The sequence below is a fragment of the Danio aesculapii genome, chromosome 4 (genome assembly GCF_903798145.1).
Source record: "Danio aesculapii chromosome 4, fDanAes4.1, whole genome shotgun sequence".
NCBI classification, from domain to species: Eukaryota; Metazoa; Chordata; class Actinopteri; order Cypriniformes; family Danionidae; genus Danio; species Danio aesculapii.
The window spans coordinates 51,699,480-51,718,740 of NC_079438.1; the positions used below are offsets into that span (position 1 = coordinate 51,699,480).

At 33.1% G+C, this 19,261-nt stretch overlaps 1 protein-coding gene across 1 annotated transcript in view; it reads left to right on the forward strand.

Annotated features, from left to right (window-relative positions):
- The first annotated feature begins 668 nt into the window (after window positions 1–668).
- Window positions 669–19,261, forward strand: part of cdk17 (cyclin dependent kinase 17) — an 83,550-nt gene continuing 64,957 nt past the window's right edge. The window contains exon 1 of the mRNA XM_056456034.1: window positions 669–971. The gene's annotated coding sequence lies outside the window, so the exon portion shown is untranslated. The remainder of the gene's footprint in view (window positions 972–19,261) is intronic.

Consider the following 19,261-nt stretch of genomic DNA (forward strand, 5'->3'; position numbering starts at 1 on the left):
AAAAAAAAACTAAACATATTTCATAACATATAAGTAGGGCCAAACAGAATCTGCGGACATTTTTTGCTATTTCTGCTGAGGATTTTGTTAAAAAAAATCTGCAGATTTATGCAGAATGATTTTGGAATATCATAACTAAAAACTTAATATATGAAATAAAAAAAAAAAAATATATATATATATATATATATATATATATATATATATATATATATATATATATATATATATATATATATATATATATATATATATATATTTTTTTTTTTTTTTTTTTTTTTTTTTTTTAAAAACAACAACTTTTATTTAATGTTTACAATGCAAATTCATTTAGATGAACTTTTTGGTAAACAAAGCAATTATCTACTAAAAGACAGAACCTATTACTTTACAAACTGTATTGGAAATTAATAACATTTTCATATTAAACAATAATATTACTGAATTTAATTTAAAAACTGAATAAATATAAATTTACACACGTTATTACACAAGTAAATAAATAGACTCAATGATGGGCTAAAATCTGCTGAAATCTAGTCTATGGTGGGCCTACATATAAGAAACCGAACAGATACCAGCAGATAGCGCTGTTTATCAAGTCACAGCTTGCTGCGATGTTTAAATAATTGTGCAAGAAGGTTTTCCTCTTCCTCCGATGTCACCCCTAGGCGGAGGCGTCAGTAGACGGGCAGCAGCGGCACCCCTCCCGGCCTCGAGCTCCGTCACCGTGCGCTGCGCTCCAGGGAAACGATCGCCATAGTGAACCGCACGCGAAGCGCCTACGGACCCGATAAACCAAGGATATCAGCGCAAGTTTGGCCGATTTAAGTCGGGCGAGGCTGTGTGTTTTTCGTCGGAAAGGCGGCTTGTGTTTGTGTGTGTTGGCGGAGAGTGGAAAAGACGGCATCCGGCCTCCGAGAAGCAGGCGAGGGCAGGGACTCGCGACCGAACAACGTTTACCGTCTCTGGTGAGTTTTTCCATCCGGCGACCGTTTGCACTTTAGCGGAAGGTGCACGCGAAGCTAATGTTATGTTTGTCAGTTGCGCGTGTATCAAACAAATCCGCGATGTTTTGAGTCGCGTAATCTGGTTAAATGTTGTTGAGTCGACGGTTGTTTTGTCAACAAGAGCTGAATGTTGTTTTCAAATGCTCTGTGTGTGTTTGGTTTGGTTATAAAAGAAAAGCCAAACCGTTGGTTTTGAAGTTTTTGTTTAAGCTTTGACTAGCAACGAATTCCACCACCTGGTTAAATAACCATCCTGACAGGCTTTGTAGGTTTGTTTTTGTAGTTTTGTTGATCACACTTTGCGCTAATGTTTCATTAGTTGATGTATTTACTAACTTAAGCTAATAGAAAACCAGTACTACATTTATTAATCATAGATCAACATTTAAATAATGCATTATTAAAAATAAAACTCATGTATGTTTAGTTAACTCACTGTGAGCTATCAATGAGCGACTGTATTTTCAATAACGTTAGTTAGGATGTAATAAACATGCTGCTAATTTTTGTAAATACATACAATAATAACTAATACAACCTTGTAAAATGTTGCTGTTTTGGTTTACCTTTATCTTTCCACAAATTGAATCATAAGACTAAAATCAGTCATCTCAATGTGTTTGAAGCAGTTGTGCAGATCAATTCACTGCAAGCAAACACTGACAGACATTTGCCTCCTTACTTAATCATGTTCCAGCTAAAATGGTAATTCCCTGGAAAAGTTTCCAAAAGTTAGAAAGTATGTGGTGTTTTTGTTCAGATAATGGGGATTTCTATGCGCATGTATGATTTGCGTTCATCAGAAATGTTTTAGGCGAATATAATGGATCACAGTGCATACAGCAATTAACTGTCTATTTAAATATATACACTCTGACTCTATATATCATATGTTTTCCTGATTCGGACAGTGTTTTATTCTTAATTTAAATTAATTTTAAACATAAAATGTAGTTTGACTGCTTATGTGTGTATATATTTAATAATTAATGATCCAAATAGGTATGTTGTTTCATTTTTAGATGAATATGACTGCTGCTGAACCTAAATTTTACCTCTTTTTTTCAGTTTTTTCTCAAAAAGTAAGTTATTTTAAAATATGAACCACTTTAGCTGCATTTAATATGCTTTCTGTGTAAAGTAACATGCACTTTTACAGTGTGAATCAATAAACGGTTGTAAATTTGATTAAAATTTGTAGTAATAATTAAAAACAGAACTTTTTAATATTATTGCATTACTTGTATCTTTCGATCACGTTGTTATACAATAAAAACAGCGTGCATTTACACCTGACAGCTCGTAACATGCACTGTAAATGTCATTTAAATTATTAATCACCATTTTTAAACAGGTTACTAGACGAACCATCGCATAATGCCCAATTCATTCCTCATCCACACATTCTCCAGTCAAACCACAGGTGACTTCGTAACCCCGGCAAATGTGATGATGGGTTTAATGAATCGTGAACGTGGACAAATGTATCTCCGCCCCTCCAGCAGAGCAAAGGGGCTTGCATTAAAATGCTTGAATGTAGAAACCATCGATGTGGTGCCAACTTTATATGCCCTCCGTAATGCCCGGGCTATTTTGGTGTCTCGAGCAGATGTAGCGAATGAGACGTGCATTCACCGAATAGCGCAAATGAGCTCACATGTATGCATGGATATGAATACGTATGCCTTGGATGGATGCGATTAATGGGCTGGTGGCCAATTTAGGGGGTTGCCAGTCCCAGGATGATGCCTTTCTCAATCAGGGGCTCTTGAGATGGAAATGAGGGTGCGTTCCACAACCTGGCATGCAGCTGTTACATGGATGACCCAAATTGGGGACTGTGGCTTGGCTGTTTTCAGTCTGGGATGGCTGCATGTAATATGACCCACATGGTGATGGATATATGGCTGGGTGGTGATATGATAAAAATATGATATCACGATACAAGTCATGTCATATAATGATAAATATTAGGGCTGCACGATATTGGAAAAATCTGACATTGCGATACTTTGTTTTTTTTGCGGCATGTATTGCGATATGAATACAATTGCACCAGACAACTTGAATAGCTCTATCTGAAAATTGTTTATAATTTTAGATAGATTCTGTAGTTGCTGAAAAAAGTGATTTAAAGAAAAAAATAGAAATTAAATAAACTGTGTTTTATTGTATTCCAAGAAGTGTTACAGTATTCAGGTAGGGTTATCGAATAATCAAATGTATAAATAATACTGCAAAGTCTTCATTTTATAAATAATTCAATACAATTAATAGTTATTAAATTTAAAAACAGTACAAATTCTCAATGCTTTTAAAATCGTCACAGGTCTTAAAAACCCATGCAAATGATAAATTATAATCTAGACTCAACGTTGCATATATTGCTTGATGCGAATATCGCGAATGATCACGTTCCGATATCAAAGCTGAAACGATATATTGTGCAGGCTTTATATATATATATATATATATATATATATATATATATATATATATATATATATATATATATATATATATATATATATATATAAATTATATAGTAAATATTTTTGTAAATTCAATCAAGTAATCGTTTATTTATCTATTAGGCACATGGAAAGAAAGGATTAAAAGTTTGTACTTAAGAATTTACTTGTTCATATGTGATTTATTTTTCTCACTTTATTTCCAAGTTCTGAGCAAATGTTTGATTAGGAATCCTGAAATATAATGATGCATGTTGGTAATATATAAAACACTTTTCAAAAACGAATGAATACAGGCACAACACAAAATATTGAGTAATAATAATGCAAAGAGTAAATATGTAAACAACGAAATCATAGGTTCAAAGGCACTCAAATTAAAATGTACTTTTTTTTCTTTTCTTTTTTACACTTTTTGAGTGCGTTGTATTTACGATTTTGTTTATCTTTTTAAATATTGTACTTTCCAGCTTGCGACTGTTTTACCATTCTATTAATAGCTGGGGTTTTTATCATAGCGCAATCTTTTCTAAAGTTCGAATATAATCCCAAATGCGAATTAGATGCATTTCCATCCAATTTTTAGAGGGGCTATATGTAGTATTGGTAACCTAGCAACCAACAGTAAACAAGCCAATATAATAGTCATGTGCGAGTTTAATGTTAGCTTTGGCAGAATTTATGCAGATGCATTTACATCTCTCATTGTTTGCATTAACTTTTTTTTAAAGCCCAAAACCACTTCAAAGGAGCACAAAAACATTTTTTTTGCGAGGGATTTTTATTTAAAATTCCTATACCTTGTTTCTCATTAAAAATGCACTTTTTTTTTTTTTTTTTACTTTTTGTGTCCTTTGTATTTATGATTTCGTTGTTTATCTTTATAAATATTGTACTTTCCAGCTTGCGACTGTTTTGCCATGCTGTTACTAGCTGGGTTTCTATCATAACCTAATCCTTTTTTAAAGTTCAGATATAATCCCAAATGCTAATTAGGTGCATTTCCATTACATTTTTAGAGTGGCTCTCTGTAGTATTGGTAGCCTAGCAACCAAAAGTAAACAAGCCAGGTATGTCAGAATTTATTCAGATGCATTTACATCTTCCTTTATTTGGATGAAGTTTTTTTAAAGTCCAAAACCACTTCAAAGGAATGCAAAAACATTGTTGCGAGTTCAGGGATTTTTATTTAAAATTTGGGATTCCCATGCCTCATTTCTCATTAAAAATGCACAATTATTTTGTCACTTTTTGTGTCTTTTGTACTTATGGTTTCGTTGTTTATCTTTATAAATATTGTGCTTTTCATCTTGCAACTATCTCGCCATGCTGTTACTAGCTGGGTTTCTCTCATAACTTAACAGTAATCTTTTCAAAGTTCGGATGAAATCCCAAATGCGAATTTTAGAGAGGCCATCTGTAGTATTGGTAGCCTAGCAACCAAAGGTAAACAAGCCAATATAATAGTCATGTGGGTTAAATGTTAGGCATGTCAGAATTTATTCAGATGCATTTACATCTCCCATTAATCGCATAAACTTTTTTAAAAGTCCAAAACAGCTTTAAAGGAGCACAAGTTTGGGAGTAAAAGGATTTTTATTTAAAATTCGTAATTCCCATACCTCGTTTCTCATTAAAAAGACACATTTATTTAGTCACTTTTTTGTGTGCTTTGTACTTGTGGTTTCCTTGTTTATCTTTATAAATATTGTACTTTCCATCTTGCGACTCTTTCACCATGCTGTTTCTAGCTGGGTTTCTATCATAACTCAACAGTAATCTTTTCGGATGAAATCCCAAATGTGAATTAGATGTGTTTCCATCAAATTTTTAGAGAGGCTATCTGTAGTATTGGTAGCTTAGTAACCAACAGTAAACAAGCCAATATTAGTCACGTTGGTTTAATGTTAGCCATGTCAGAATTTGTTCAGATTCATTTACATCTCCCATTATTTTTAAAGTCTAAAACCATTTCAGAGGAGTGCAAAAACATTTGCGAGGGATTTTTTATTTAAATTTGTGAATTTCCATCTCCTTTTCTCATAAAAAATGCACATTAACAGATGCTGATGGAAATCCAGCTACTCGCATCCCAATTATAAAGAAGCATTATTGTAAACAATGTGTTTTGCGACACAATAGAGCAAAATATGAAACTTTAGACTTTTTGTTTTGTCCATATACATCATATGGCACAGCCCTAGTTGGATATGGGATGTATAGGCACGCCATTGTTCCTGTGCATGCTCTAGTTATGCGTTTGATGATGGTCGTCAGTGTAACATGAGGACAATGGGTCCATGCCTCACCCAGATGAAGCTCACGATACAGTTTCACGTTGTGTCAGTGTGTTGTGACAGAGGAGCAGGGTTACATGGCCTTTGTCGCTTCTGGGTCCTTTGTACTTGGCCGTCTTTATTGTGGCGGTGGATCATGCTGATTATGCATGGCCCATAAAAAGGCGTCAAAAAAAAGTCTCTCACTCTTAATCTCACGCTGGCTTTCTCACACACACCCACGCACACTACATGCTTTAATTTTTGTCTTCTTAATAAACTGTTCGTACCCATATTTCATCCCTCTCCCTCTGGTTTCAACAGTGTATGTGGTTGTGTAATGTGCTGCCTGGTAGCGTGAAGTGTAAATGTCATTTTTTAATGGATGAGATGCTTTGTCGGTTGGTAATTGGATGTTTTGGGGTCTTCAAAACATGTAAAGAGAACAAAGCTATAGAATACTTAATTAGTGGCTAACTAGTCTAATATGCTAGTATGTTTTTGAGTAAAATCAATCACCATATTGTTAGGGTGTTTTTATTGGTTACCACAGTGTTCCTGTATGGTTGTTAAGGAGTTCTAAGTAGGGATTTCATGTTGCTGTGGTTCCTAGGGTGAAAATTGAGTCAAAAAAAGAAAATGTGATTGTTTTCCTGGGGAAAACCCATTACCCTGTTGCTAGGGTGTGCATGGTGGTTACCATGATGTTGCTTAATGCTTACTAAGGGGTTTGAAGTGGTGAAGTAATGTTGCTAGACTAAAAGTAAAAATCAAATGTAGGCCTATTGTGATAGTCGATATATTTACTTATTGCGTGATTAATGAAAATTAGGGCGGTTAATTTTGAAGCCGTGATATATTGTCTATTTTATATAAAGAAATTTAGGATGATTATGATGATTAGGCCACATAATATAAATTTTCTTTTGTCAAACTTATGCAGCATCTCCACACACACAGGCAGAGTGAAAGAGAGAGAGGATAGTGAAAGTAGAGAAGGCAAGACGCGGACCCACTGATTCGTGTTTAGGAACTACAGTCAGTTAGGATAAACAAGTTGCGATGGTCTTGGTTTCAAAGTCACAGCCTTCAGCTCCGGTGTGCGAAGCTGGCTTTAAGCCGAATGTCGAATTTGTTTCAGAACAGTGCCAGTTAAAAAAGGCAACACAACTAACCTTAAATCACACCTAAAACATAACCACCCTACCCATTTTTTCAACAGGGGATCAACAACCGCAGTTGGTGCTGGAGAGGGGTCTTCCAGACAGTTAACTGTAATGGATGTATTTACTTGCAGTGCATAAATAAACGTGATGGCGTTAAATGGCACACACTCACAGACAGGTACCATTATTTAGCTTAAGAGATGTAATGAGATTTTAATGTAGCCGTCAAGCATGCTCAAAAAAACAGCATTTAAAAAAAGAAATGTTGCAAACCTTTAATAAACAGTCCTGTCTTGGAATCTGCCTGATTATTAAAAAAATGGCACCTGAGATGCATTAAAAGTCTACTTTTGACTTACACTTTTTTTCTCATTTGTGGATGTGTGTAAACATAACATTCTGCATTTAGTTACTGCCCAGCAGGCACACAACGTCATTAATATTAGGTTAGATTTAGGTTGTGATGTCAAAATTCAGTGGCTAACCAGTGTCTAAGGACTATGTTGTTTTGATGTCCAATACATTAAATGATGTTGATTTTTAGGTTGTGTTAGAAAGTGACCAAAATCCAATGTCGAACAAACGTCATATTGACATCAAATGCTGACATTTATTCGTCAGATATGACAACCAAAATCTAACATCTGATAGAAGTCGTAGTGGTAACATGCACACAACATCAAGCTGTAACATTATCAGATATTGATATTTGGTTGATTTTAGGTTGGGCGTTGGACATTGACGTCAGCCTAATGTTGGGTTCTAATGTGGACCCAAACAAAATGCAACGTCCCCACGACGTTGAGGTACGTCAATCTGACGTCATGTTGAAATCTTGTGCCTGCTAGGAGTTTAAAGCCATTTCAGTCATCATACAGTAAACATCCATCATCTTCTCATCAGTGACGTGCATCTAAACCATCTCTGGGTCGATACGTGTGAAGATTTTGGACATCTTCTTGGACACTTTTAATGCTTCCAAACAGTTTGTTGCAATTATAAATCACCCATGTCTTGAGGTAGTTCATTATAATTTATCTATTTATCTTCTGTGTGCGATTTTATTGGACAGGAATCACAGGACTGAATTTTCTAATCCCCATGAACAAGAAAAAATAAAGTAGTGACTGCAGATTGAAGGAAAGTAGTGAAGTACCAATACTGCACTAAAAATCTACTCGAGGGAAAGTAAAAGTAACCATTTTTCCTGAGAATTTCTGAGAAAACCTACACTGTTACAGTAGTTTGAGTATTTGTAATTTGTTACTTTACACCACTGGTTATATATAAACATTAGTTGTCCTTAACTTTTCTTAGACATTTGCCAGTTTATCTTTACAGTATTACTAAGCAGTATTTATTTCTTCCCATTGCAATAAGCATGCAAAACACACACACACACACACACACACACACACACACACACACACACACACACACAGCAATGAAAGAAACAAGATGGGAGTGTAGACGTGAGAAAAGTAGTCATGCTGTTGTTCTACACTGCGCATTGATTTGGTCTGGTGATGTTTTTTTTTTGCTGATTGTTTGTTCATGCTTTTCTTGTGTGTTTGTGGCCAAGGAAAGTAGGATGGAGGAAACACGTTGTTGCAGGCTTGAATGTAACATGACCTGTGCTAAGCTGCTAGCGGTGGGTTGTGTTATATGAGAAGCCCTATCTCCTGTTGTCTATGCATTGGGGCTCATGCACAATCAGTAGGTCAAGGACAGCATAGCATGCAGTTAATTTGATGAAGAACAGCTGGTGATTTACCTTGCATGCAGTAAAGGAGCTTCTGACTGCACACGCTTGTTTTTTTCACAATGCTAGCTTTGACACTCAAACCACATGAAAACATCAGGTTGTTCTTTTGGCCTCTGCTATCTTCCCATCATCACGTCAGCTGCGCAAGAACACAGTATGCTGACTTTTCATACTGATTGCATCTGAAATGGGTTCTCATTGCTTGAATGAACCGTTGATTGATCCGTTGTGAACGATTTGGCTGGTTTCAGCTTTATATATGAGCTTGAGTGTAATGCAAAAAAAGAAAAAAGAAAAATCTGTAGGTGTTTTACTGCATTGTACACATCAGGATTATTATTGATAACTAAAACTGTAAATGCAAAACCCTAAAATAAAGATATTTAAATTATTATAATATATCAGTTGGCAGGGGCGACATGGTGGCTCAGTGGTTAGCACTGTCGCCTCATAACAAGAAGGTCGCTGGTTGGAGTCCCAGCTGAGTCAGTTGGCATTTCTGTGTGGAGTTTGCATGTTCTCCCTGTGTGTTTCCTCTGGGTGCTTCGGTTTCCCCCATGGTCCAAACACATGAGGTCAGTCTCTTCGGTCATCTAACCAGAGACTGTTATGCATTCCTAAGTCGAGGCTGAAATGCAGAGGTGACCGTGATTTCGCAGTAGCTGGGCCTAGGATGTGGAATCAGATCTGTTTCATCCTTATCTGTTTTTAAATCTAGGTTAAAAACTCACCTCTTTGATTTGGCATTTTATCAGTGAAAATTGTCTGTTTTAGCAATAATTTTATAATTTTATATATACATTTGTTTTTATCTGTTTTGATTTGTACTGTGCAGCACATTGGTCAACCTCTGGTTGTATAAAATTGTGCTATATAAATAAAATTGACATTGACATGCGCTCTAGGTGAATTGAATAAACTAAATTGGGCGTAGTGTATGAGTGTGAATGCGTGTGTATGGATGTTTCCCAGTACTAGGTTGCAGCTGGAAGGGCATCCGCTGTGTAAAACATTTGCTGGATATGTTGGCGGTTCATTCCGCTGTGGTGACCCCTGATGAATGAATGGACTAAGCTGTAGGAAAATGAATGAATGAATACGAGTTGGCAAGGAAATGTTTCTAATTTTGGTCCCACTTTATTTTAAGTGTCTTTAACTACTATGTACTTGCATTTAAAAAAATTATGTACATACTTACTGTGTTCATAACGTATTTGAAAACACAAGTGGTGCTCTTGAGTTGAGATACAGGTATGGTTATGGACAGGTTTGGTGGTATGTGTAGATTTAAGCATGGGTTAAGGTGCAAGGCTTGGTCAGCAGTGCATTTACAAATGTAAGATGTAATTACATACAGATATGTACAATGTAAGTACATGCATTTACACAATACGTACATTGTTACGAATGATTAATATCGGTATAAGGACATATTAGTTATGGCCACTTAATATAAAGTGGGATCCTAATTTTTATTTGATTTAAATTAATGTGCTAAAATAAACTAAAGTAAACACCCTTTAAAAAAACTACAAATCAAATTGAAATAAAAAAAGAAAAAAATATGTTAGTAATTTATTTAATATATTTAATTAATTAATTAAATTATATTTTATTTGCTGTATGGAATTGTTCTAATAAATATATAATTAGATTTACATATTGATTTTGTACAATAATTAGGTTAAATTAAAAAGGGGTCTGATTATAGCTAATTAAAAGGCACATCTGTTTTTACTTTGTCTAATTTTAAAATCAAATTTCTTTTTATTAATAAACATTATTAATATAAAAGGGAAATAAGTAGTGGGATATTCAGTTACAGTAATACGATACAATACGATATTATGATATTTTGCCCCCGATGATGATAGATCACGATATCAGCGATACATCTCAAGAAAACCATCCACAATATATCATAATATCTGTAAATGAAGAGGGAAGAGTGCGTCAAAAAGTTCTAAGATGTATTTCTTTTATAAGCAGCACATATATTACTGCGAATTGCAACATAGGATACGCTCACACTGCCAGGCTTAGTGCTCAAATCAGATTTTTTTCTCAGATCAGATTTTTTTTTGCATGTCTGCTCGCACTGCCCTTATAAATGTGGCCAATATCAGATTTGCAGTGTGAACAGATCATGGTCCTAAACTGACCCGCATGCACAAAAGTGCAGTTACGGACAGCACAAAATGTCTAATTATGCACACGTGATACTGTTTATTACACAAATGAGGGTTAATATGAATAATCACTAAACGCTGACACAAATGTGCATGTATTTGACCATTAAAGCGCTCGCATTAAGATGGCGTTAGATGTGTGTGCTCTGCTCGTCTCCGAGGCTAGCACGGTGCGCACACATAACATCATGTGCTCTTTCGCACTTTTGAAAATATGAATGATTCGAACGTACATCAATGAATGATGTGCATCCTATGCAGCGAACGTTACATTACAGTACAGGCTTTTAGTCATTTTCACGTGGAACTGAGCTTTGCAGAGAGACAAATGTGTACAACTGGAAAGGGGGGCGGTATATGATGGAATAATCGTTTATCTCGATTAATGGTTTTCATAATCGTTAGAAGCCGAAATCGAAACCGGAATTTCGATTAATTGCACAGCCCTATATTCTACTATGCTGTTGAGGAGTAGATGATGTTTGCAGCACAGAATGATGATGCATGTCGCTCGAAAATATGTAAAAGTCACATGAAATCCCGTTATGTGACATATGACATAACCGTTCACACTGCGGTCGCATTGCAAAACATCAGATCTGTGTCTCATGTAAGACGACATATGAAAGTGGCACAGATCTGACCTGAAAAGATCAGATTCCATGCGGTTTGGGCTGTTCACACTGTCATTATCTGAGTCACATGTGGGCAAAAAAATCTGATTCCGGCCACATTTGCCTGCCGTGTGAACGTAGCCATAGATATATGTTCGATCTGCCATTACGAGAAGCGCCACCTTATGCAAATCGCGAGCTCTTTCTGATTCTGATAACCTGATAGGCCATTTTTGCTGACAATTGCCATGCATTATAAAATGATATTATTATATTCATTTTATTTTCGCCAACATTACGCAAACACTTCCAGCTGATTTATGCAAGTTGTTTATCTCCAATCCTCTCCTTCATGCTGAAAGTAGGTTACTTCACATTCTTGAAGTAGTTCACACTTTCTGGACCCTGTTTGCGATGCAGACGTCTTCTAAAAAGAGCCTGTTGCCATTAGCAACAAGAGTTTCTCAGTTTCTGGCTCCCCTTCCCTTCAAGGATGAGACACTTTTAATGTGGATCAACACAGCTAACTTGCTTTTCTTCCGCCTGTCTTTAAGAGGAAGTGGCAAACCTCACAGGAAGTGACCTAATTAGAGAGCTGTGATGACATCGTCATGCTGTCATCATGTTGTGTGATTGACAACCAGTCTTAAGTAAGCCGCATGGAAACTGCAAACCGCCATCGGCTATTTGAACAATAGTTAACCTTTCAGGAAAAACAAGCAGTTACCAAACACAGGAAGAGAGTCATGTGATACAGGACCTGAGTGAGAGCAGGCAGTGTTAGAGTGTGATCTGGGTGTTATTGGAGGAAAACCGTTTTAAGCCTTTAGTCGTGGGCCTGCACACAGACACAATGACAGATATTTCAGCCATGTGAAGAATGTGTGTGCGCGTGTGTGTGTGTGTTTATTTGTGTGAGTGCTTGTTGTCATTTCCCCTCAGGTCATGGTTTCAGGAAGCAGGCTATTATCTATAGCGATAGAAGACTAATCAGCTGGACTTAAGTTTTTGTCTGATATTCACCCTTCAGTGGATCCACTATATACTGTATGTATCTATTAATCTATAATTGTACAGCAAAATATCTTTGCTGTGCTTTGAATTCAGTGGAAAATGGTATTCAATGGTAATATCTCTTGGTTCTGTTTAGAATAAATTCACTGCCCTGTACCTGCTGTTGATTTGGGTGAGAGTTTGATCCAAAAAAATAATTTATTATTTAATAAAAAATTAAGAATTTATGTAGTTATTATTATTATTATTATTATTATTATTATCATTATTATCATTATTATCATTATTATATTATTAGAACAATCAATAATTAATGACGTATATGAATAATAATGAGTTATTAATTTATATTTAATTCACTGTTTTGATTACTGATGATAGCAATAATAATGATATACATTATTATTATTATTATTATTATTATTATTATTATTATTGATATAGTAATAATAATACGAGTCATAACATTATTATTACTAATAATAATTTTTGTTTGTAATTAAAACATACATTTTTATTATTTCAACAAATGTATTGTTAATATTTATAAATTTTTATTTGATAAAGTAAATTAGTGAGCAAAAAATGAAATTTCTGTAATTATTATTAGGTAATAATTATTAATGTACATTTTTAATTTTCATTTTTATTATATCAACAAATGTATTGTTAATATTTGTTAATTTATATTTGATCAAAAAGATTTTATAAGTAAATACAAAATTAAATTAAATGACTGTAATAATTATTAGGTAATAATGAATTATTAATGTATTTAATTCACTATTATGATGATGATGATGATGATGATGATGATGATGATGATGATGATGATGATAATAATAATTATAATAATAATAAGAAGAAGAATCATAACATTATTATTACTAATAACAATAATAATACAAATAATTATTTTCAACATATTTATTTTTATTAATTTAGATTTGAGAATTTTTTTAAAAGCAATTGTTTTCTTTTATAATTTATGGAATTATTATTATAACATAATAGTGAACAATTAATGACATCTATGAATAATAATGAATTATTTATGTATATTTAATTCATTGTTTTGATATTATTATTATTATTATTAATATTATTATTAATATTACTATTAAAATTATCAGAATTAATAATAATGTTATTGATCATCATAATAATAAGAATCATAACTTATTACTAATAACAATAATAAAAAACAATACTTATTTTATTTTTATTAAAGTAAAACATGCATATTATATCAACAAATGCATTGTTACAATTTATTACTTTATATTTAATCAGAAAATAAAGGTTATATTAGTAAATAAAAAAAAATATGAAATTTATGTAATTATTATTAGGTAATAATGAATTGTAAATGTATATTTAATTTACTGTTTTGATGATAATAATAATAATAATAATAATAATAATAAGAAGAAGAATCGTAACAATGTTATTACTACTAACAATAATAAAAAGCAATAGGTGTTTTTTATATAATAAATTAAAACATACGTTATTACATCAACAAATGTATTGTTAATATTTATTCATTTATGTTTTGATAAGTATTGTGATATTTAAAAAAAAAGATAAAGATATAATTTATCATTTTGTGAAATTATTATCTTAAATTATTTTAATGATAGTATGATGTAGATTATGATGATGGTAATACAGTTGTTATTGCATCTTCATAACAAGTATTATTGTAGCAATAATGTAATAGTATTCATTAATATTAGTTTATTATAAGGATTCTTTACGAATAATACATACACATATTAATACTGAATTATACTGATAAATTTTTAATCATTAATAATTAATGATTAATAAATAATAAATAAGTATTGCTCATACTAAAAGCAATATATGAATCTTTTGGTAGAAACTCCAGTGGTAGATTCTCACAGCAATGGCAAGTTCATGGGCTCATTGTATACACTGTGTGCACTGTAAGTCATTTCACATATGAATGAATGTGAATATAACCAGTACATTAAGCATAAAGTGAGTGTGTTCGTGTGTGTGTTAGTCTGTTCCTGGTTCAACTCTTTCACTCACCAAACTCCACTTTCTGAAAGCTTTCTTTGTATAGTGCCAGACTGCTTCAGTATCCCCCGCACACACACTCACACACACACAGAGCATTCCTCCAGTACCATCCGTGCCCATCACAATCTGATCCAAGTGTGCTGCATAGACTGGCCTACTTTCCTCTCTGATCATCGCTTTGACACCATTTGTGCCATGTGTGCTCGTCTGTCTGTGTGTTGCGCTCTGATTGGCTGATAATCTCTTTGGATTAGAATCAAGCATTCACATGGGAAACAATCGCAGGGTTCCTGTGTGGTGTGCACTGACTTGAGCACAAGTCTATAAAGGTTTAATTATTCGATTTACCCAAAATATGAATTAGAAACATTGCTGTTAAATTTTAGAAAATGGCTATTGGTCAGAATTATTATGTTATTTATTTTAGCATGTATCATTTATTAAATGTTATCTAAAAGGATTATACATGTCTGAAAAATTGTTTTATTATTACTGTTTTAATTATGTTTGATGATATTTAAAAGTAATATTATTTAAATTCTGTAAGAAATGTCTTATGTCATATTAATAGTATTAATTATACATCCAAATGTTTTTTTTTCTCCATAACTTTGTGCAAATATACACAAACACATACATAAATATAGATTATACATTATAACCATTATATATTACATTATATTACATTTATTATGATATATATAGTATTATGCTTTTTTTGCTATATTACAAATATATTAAACACAAAAAATTATAAATATATTGCAGCATCTGTTCATATAATCATATCAATAATAAATGAGTTAATTTATAATCTGCATGTGTGGCTTTAACCTTTATGTGATCCACAGACATGATATTTGAGTTGTAAAGGTCAAATCTCAGTCGTTCTGTACCCACATTGAGCTAAATAAAAATGCCAGACTCCTTGTCACAGCGGTTATTGTGTCCAGATTTTGTGTAGTACTGCATGAATTACACAGGCAATGACAATATTCCTCTCAACTTCCTGTGAAGTAATAGTGATGTACACTTGTTTTCTATAGTTTGTCATGGCCTTGGATTGAGGGTTGTTGTAAATAATTGTTATAGGAATGTTTATATTTTATTTATCTATTTTTTTATTATTCGTTGTAAATGTAATATTATTTATTTCATATTTTAGAGCTTTATTATTGATTAAATCATTTACATAGTTTTAAATATTTTGATATTTTCATCATCATTTATATATAAATAATGAATATTTCATTATTTATCATATCATTACATTATTTAAATATTTAGATTATTTATCATTTGTTTATTGTCTAATATTTATTGTACTATAGATTTTTCTTCATTATTGATCAAATAATCTATGTTATTTTAAATATTTTTAATTTCTATATCACCATTTATCATTTATTTATTTCTATATTTACATTAGTATAGATTTTTCATTATCGATCAAATAATCTATGTTTATTTTGAATATTTTGATTGATATATCATCATTTATCATTTGTTTATTGTCTAATATTTATTGTATTATAGATTTTTTTTCATTATTGATCAAAATTGATCTACATTTTAAATATTTTAATTTCTATATTGTCATTCATCAGTTGTTTAGTTACTTATATTTATTGTAATTAAAAAAAAAAAATATATATATATATATTTTAAATTTTTCACATTTATTTTGTATTTGTCAAATCATCATAAATGTGTTGTTTTACATTTGATCTGAAAATGTGATTGTTTTTTTTTCACTCTGATTCATTCAAGAAATGCTTTGTCATCAAATTTTATTTTAATATTCTAAATATTATTACTCTCACTGTTTGTGCCAGAAAAGAACCATGACATTTGTAGCTTTGGTAGCTTTGCTGTAGGTTATAAGGGCATTGGTAGAATGAGGAAGCCACCAGTTTTACAGTAGCATACCTGCAATGCTACATGCAACGTTGGCTTGTATTTCAGTCCTTTTTTGTGCCATAAATGATGCCATTTTAAGCCAACCTCCATCATGAATACTTTGACTTTTAACAATACATCTCTACTCTGTGAACATTTCCCAACGATGCGCTTCCAAAAACTCTCTCTGTGCGACTTCTTTCAACCTTCTAGCTCTAAAATATAATGGCGAGGCACAACGATAGTAACAGACACTCTGGTGTCACTCACGGTCTACGAAGCAGTCTGTGTGTGTGTTTTTGTTTGTGTGGGTGTTCATTTGCATCTTTGTTTGCATCTTGTATTTGTGTGTGCAATTGTGCGTGTGTGTGTATGTGAGAGATCACTGGTGTTTACATTCCTGCATCTCTTAGCAACAGCAAGAGCATCGCAGATCTATTCTTTTTTTTTCGCGCTGTAAAGCACACGTTGTACTTTTGCATGGAGGTGGGGAGTTTACCTGGAGTTCGTCATCTGTGAGTCAGAGATTATTTTTCCATATGAAGATTTTGCGTATGATGGCGCCGATATGGCCTCAAACTGATATTGTGATATTTCAGGAGTATTATGAGAACTATTTATCGTGATATTGAAAATATGCCTTGTTTTATTGTTGATTGTCGCTGACAGGCAGCAGCAAATATTAGATGTTTACTATTAGTGCTGCGGCAAGTATTAATCATGATTAATCATTCAAATTAAAGTTGACTTGTATATTGTGTATGTGTATATTTACTTGTATGTATACAGTGGGTATGTAAAAATATTCTAGACACCCTTAAATTTATAAATCATTTAAATCATTTTTAAAATTAAATCCAGAGATATTCTGGATGAAACAACTTTGCTCAGGGTGCTAGCACTTCAGACTGGTGCCGAAAGTTTACCTTCCAACAAGACAATGACCCTAACACACAGCTAAATTAATGAAACAGTGGCTTCACAACAACTCTGGATGTTCTGGAATGGCCCAGCCAGAGCCCTGACATAAACCCAATTGAGCATCTCTGGAGAGATGGCGATTAATCTTTGCCCAGCACCATTTATTACATCTGGCCAATTATAATTTATGGCATACAGTAAATGAGAGACACGCAGACAGTTAGTACAACTAAAAGTATTCATAAATATTTGTTAAAATCAACGAAATGCAATTGTGTTAACAAAAACTGTGGTTTATTTAGGGATATTTCACTCGCAATAAATTATTTACTGTTGCTTACTGAAGTTTAAAGATATCATTTGTAAATTAATATTTATAAATCAGTGTCAAAAAGTAATGTATTTTATGTTTATATTAATATATGTGTTTATTTTTAGTGGTTATGATGTTTGGGCGTCTTCTGCGTTCACATACATCTCATAGATATGAAGTGGATGTAATATTGTTTATTTTCGTAGGTGTTCCAAGTGTATTTTATGATATGTCCTAATATAAGTTATATTAAAATCAAACAAAATATAATTTGATGTATGTTTTTTAAAATAATTTTATGTATACACTGTAAAACCCAACAGTCAACTTTAATCAAATCAATGAGTGTAATTTACTCAAAATTGACTGAAAGTTAATTCTATTTATTTGAAAAGAGTTTAGAACTCAGTGTTTGAAGGTAATGAGTTAATAAAATACCTCATCACTTTAACTTAAATGGAGTAAGTTCACAGTACTCGTGTAGATTAGTTTTTGAACTCAAATGGTTTGTTGCAAATCGGTTTCCTCAAAAGGTTTGAGTTGCCTTCACTGTTTGGGTTTACAGTGTAGGAATATAAGGAATTCTGAAATGCTGGCTTGCTGTGAGTTAGCACAGAAAATAATTAAGGCTTGAACTTTTAATTTCACATTGATTTGTGTTTGTTTACAACAAGGAGAATAGATGGATACGTTTGGGATATGTTTAACATTTTCTGCAATTTTAAACTGGAGGGTGTTTAACTTGCCGTGAACCAGGGAAAATATCATCTTTTTAAATTTCACATTTTTTCCCCTTCTTCCACAATTCCTCCTTTGTGCAAGCTCTGCTTCGGAGGCATATAGCGTTGAGTGTATGCCGTCCTCAGCTGTGATCGATTACAGTAGTTCATTCTTGTTTTAAATCCCCAGGTCTGACTGATTTAGCTGATGTCTGGAAATATCCGTCCACATGATCTGTCATGAGAACAGACCAGCCGAGGGGCTTTTAGCACAGCCTCTGGAGCTCAGATCAGCACATGAGCATCGGGAAACATGGCCAGATGTGTGTGTGTGAGGATGGCTGAAAGGTGTCATGTGAAGACTGTTAGCGTTTAGTATCGGTTACTGATGGTTGGTTAGTGCTGTGGTTTTGGTGGGAAAATAGTCAGTGAGTGTTGTTCTGGGTGATCTGACCTTGAAACTGGATTCTTTGGGTTCATCTTCATGCATCCTTCTTTGTCTAAACCCAGACATGCTCAATATGTTCATGTTTGGTGACTGGGCTGGCCAATCCTGGAGCACCTTGACCATTTTTGCTTTCAGGAACTTTGATGTGGAGGCTGAAGTATGAAAATGAGCCTTATCCTTTTTTCCTATCCTAGCCCTATTTTTTTTTTCTAATGGGACAAGTAATAATCTTTTATCACAGGCCTTAACATTTTAGCCCTGAAATTTAATTCACAACAATCTCATAAATGTCTTTTAAAAGTCTTAAATTTGGAAACCAGATATGTACCATATGTGTATTAAGTTGTACAAAAATTATAATCATTGGAAAATTTAAGGTCTGTGTATTTGTGTTCATTTCAGTT